Consider the following 3,254-nt stretch of genomic DNA (forward strand, 5'->3'; position numbering starts at 1 on the left):
TGACACCTGAAGCTTCAAACAATACAATTGCCACCTTTAGATGGTAAATTAAATTATAATGGTGAAGGTATACTTCTGTCCTTGATTTGGGGAATTCATGAGAAAACGCTGAAATTGGGATTCTCGTGAGTTCCCAAACAAAATAAAATTGTGGGGGCCAGAGAGAATTCTCATTTACAAGAATGCTCATTTCAAAATCCAAATGTACCCTGCGAAAAATCCATATGAGGATTTCTTTCTCCAACAATTCATCAAGCAAAGCTCGGTTATCACAACTATTCAACATTAATTGGAAATCTGACCAGTGTCATTCATAATTTTCAACATACACGAATGAATAAGATATCACTTAGTCAAAGCTAAGCCAATATCATTCCACAGCCAAAAGGTTTGGTGTGATAATTTCTGTGTCCAAACACATTACAAAAGTTACACAAAGCAAGCTGTTGAGCTCTAAGCTTTCAACACAAAGCACAGGCCTAACCTGCCGGTAAGGCCCAACCTACCAAGAGTACTGGGCTATCAATGCAAGTTTGACACCTCCTGCAATGTAGAACAAAATCAGTAATTACAGTCAGTGATTACAGGTATTAGAATGATCATGTTCATGACAACAAAGACAACCTTTATGTGAGTTGAAAAGTTTAAAACATTTAACCGTTTATGGGAGGAAAAGTTCCATGACAACAAAGTTTAAAACATTTATGGGCTATTTTTCTGTTCATTCTTTTTCATATGTAGTCATTAAAAAATGGCTACATATGAAATTAGTGGAGACAAGCAGGGATAGATGGTTATATTTTTCTGTATTATTTTTTTAGTTCATTCTTTTCAAGGGCTATTTTTGTAGAACATTTATTCATTCTTTGTTGATATTATTACTGATGTATACAACATTACTAGATAAAAATTTTGCTTCTTCATGTTTTTATGCAATTGATAAAGTACCAAACATTGTGGTATGTAAAATCCAAAGTCAATAGACAGGAGAGGATGATAAATTCTTTTCATAAATGAGAACCTAACTCCTGTTTCAGAAATGACTCGACTCAATCTTTGCTATGTTTGGTTCAGTTAACCTAGCTCAAACGTGGTCCCTCTGAGTACACATTCAATAAAGGCATAAACAATATGTTTAATGGATTTAGTTTATATTCAAGTAAGTCTATGAATGTTCGTCACATGCGATTAATAAATGATAAAAGATCGAAAAGAAAAAGAAAAAGAAAAAAAAAAGATGATTGACACGACAAAAGATAATGACTACGAAGGAAGAATAGCAAGACATGATGGTGATTATTACCATGATTTGCATCTATAATTGATTAAATTATAATTATTTTCCAATTCTACGGTTCAGTCTACACAATTATTTCCAGTTGTCTACCAACGTGGCTCCACCTGTCTGGTAGGATCCCCTAGTGCACGTCACTTTGTATTGGGATGTTGCAGGTTCAAAACCCAATGGAATAGTTGTATAACTGGTAGGGGTCTGCCTAACCCCAGCTTGCCTTTCAAAAAAACGTTTTCCACTTGTCCATGGTTAAATCCAAAAAAAAAGAGTTGCATTAGGAAATAGAATCCAGGACTTTGAATTCCTAACTTGGATGTGTTAGTAGGAACCCTTTTGAACCAAGATATCCAAATCAAAATTGTTTTTTTTTTTTTTGCTAAGGGAAAGACAAACACGTTCAACTCTTGCCTTGCATCTACAAGCCAACCTAGAGTCCATAAGAAACTATAGAAGAAAGAAAAATATTTAAACTTTATTAACAACCAGTGAATTTAAAACATTGGGTTCCAGTAATTTATGGCAGCTCTTCTATTCAATCAAAAACCAATATTCTTATTTGACCTGAAACAACAGAAGTCCTAATTAACCAAAAATATTAAAAGGAAAGTTTTACTTAAAGCCAAAAGAATAACAAAAACTGAACTTTAGCCCCTAAAACTTTATTCACCCTGTTAACTTTATGAATCACTTGAGATGAAATCACATGAGATGCAAGCAAATCTCGTTGTGATTTCATCTTTCATCCTGGCCTTTCCACTAATTTCATATGTAGCCATTAAAAATATAGCCATTTTGTAACTTGTTTAAATGAAAGCAGACTAATAAAGTTAACAAGAAAGAAAATAGACCAAATAAATTGCACTAGCAATGTATTTGTTCCAAACATAGTGTGTTCCTCTCATTCAAACTGAAAGAAAGAAAGAAAAAACAAAAACCATATATTCTAAGTTAGTATCTGAGACTTAATATATATCCTAATCTTCATTATCTACTGTAAAACATGATTGGTGTAACATTTGAAGTTATTTGAGAATTTCATGCCCAAGAGGCTTTAGCAGAGACTGCAGAGAGGTTTTGTGCTTGATAATGCCAATGTCATGTGAGCATGATATGTTGGAGGTATCCTATTGTGATCATGTGCAATTATGTCTAGTCAGTCATGGTTTGAATAATGGTAGCAAATCTTGTGATGTGGATATTTTCAGAGTTCTTAGAAGATATCCAAACAATCTTGGAAAGCTATGTCAAAAATAATTTTATGAATGTTTGAAAATGTTCTCATATTTATGAATATAAGTGAGAAAGTTTGATGAATATAAATATGATTCTTGAATATAATAGTAGATAAAATGATTCTTGTAATAAATATATTTTCAATTTATTAGAATGTTGCAACAGAATTACATGAGTGTGATCAAGTATTACATTACCTGCATTGAGCAACAATCTTTACTTTCCCCATCTTCAAGTCATTTCTTACAACCAAGACCTGTGGAATAGTCAAATGCACTATATCATTAGCTGCAATACAACATTAAGTGATTTTGTTGAACATCAAAGAATTACCATTAGCTCAATAAACTCTAAATATCATCAGCATTGATAGCATCTGTATCTTCTACTTCACTTTCCTATGAACCAAACAAAATAGATTTTGTTAACAAGTAATAGTAGCAGATAAAAGAAGTGAGTAAAAGAATAAAATTTACCATATCCATATCTTCTAAGAATGTGTAACATTGTGGATCCTTCGATGATGATGAACCTATAAATAAAAAAATAATGCATTAGTTATACATTATAACATAAGCATTCACTAATTACAAAAAAATGAACTTTCATTATCTCGTGTTTCAGCCCACAACCAATTTTGAGAGCACATCAAAGCCTCTACTGTAGTTGGAAGAAGTTTACTACGATGTGGACTGATCACCCTTCCGCCTGTACTAAAAGCAGACTC

At 32.6% G+C, this 3,254-nt stretch overlaps 1 long non-coding RNA gene across 2 annotated transcripts; it reads right to left on the reverse strand.

The window, feature by feature from the left end:
• Nucleotides 1–296: 296 nt before the first annotated feature.
• Nucleotides 297–3,053, reverse strand: LOC149817175 (uncharacterized). Of its 2 annotated transcripts, XR_016427555.1 has the most exons (4): nucleotides 3,004–3,053; nucleotides 2,861–2,925; nucleotides 2,725–2,783; nucleotides 297–543 (listed from the first exon to the last, which is right to left on the reverse strand). It is a non-coding gene; the product is annotated as an uncharacterized LOC149817175 (long non-coding RNA). The 2 variants fall into 2 exon arrangements; XR_016427556.1 differs by lacking the exon at nucleotides 2,861–2,925 and having other exon boundaries at nucleotides 3,004–3,043.
• Nucleotides 3,054–3,254: the final 201 nt, after the last annotated feature.

Source organism: Nuphar pumila, chromosome 14 (assembly GCF_984573655.1).
Source record: "Nuphar pumila chromosome 14, dmNupPumi1.hap1.1, whole genome shotgun sequence".
NCBI lineage: Eukaryota > Viridiplantae > Streptophyta > Magnoliopsida > Nymphaeales > Nymphaeaceae > Nuphar > Nuphar pumila.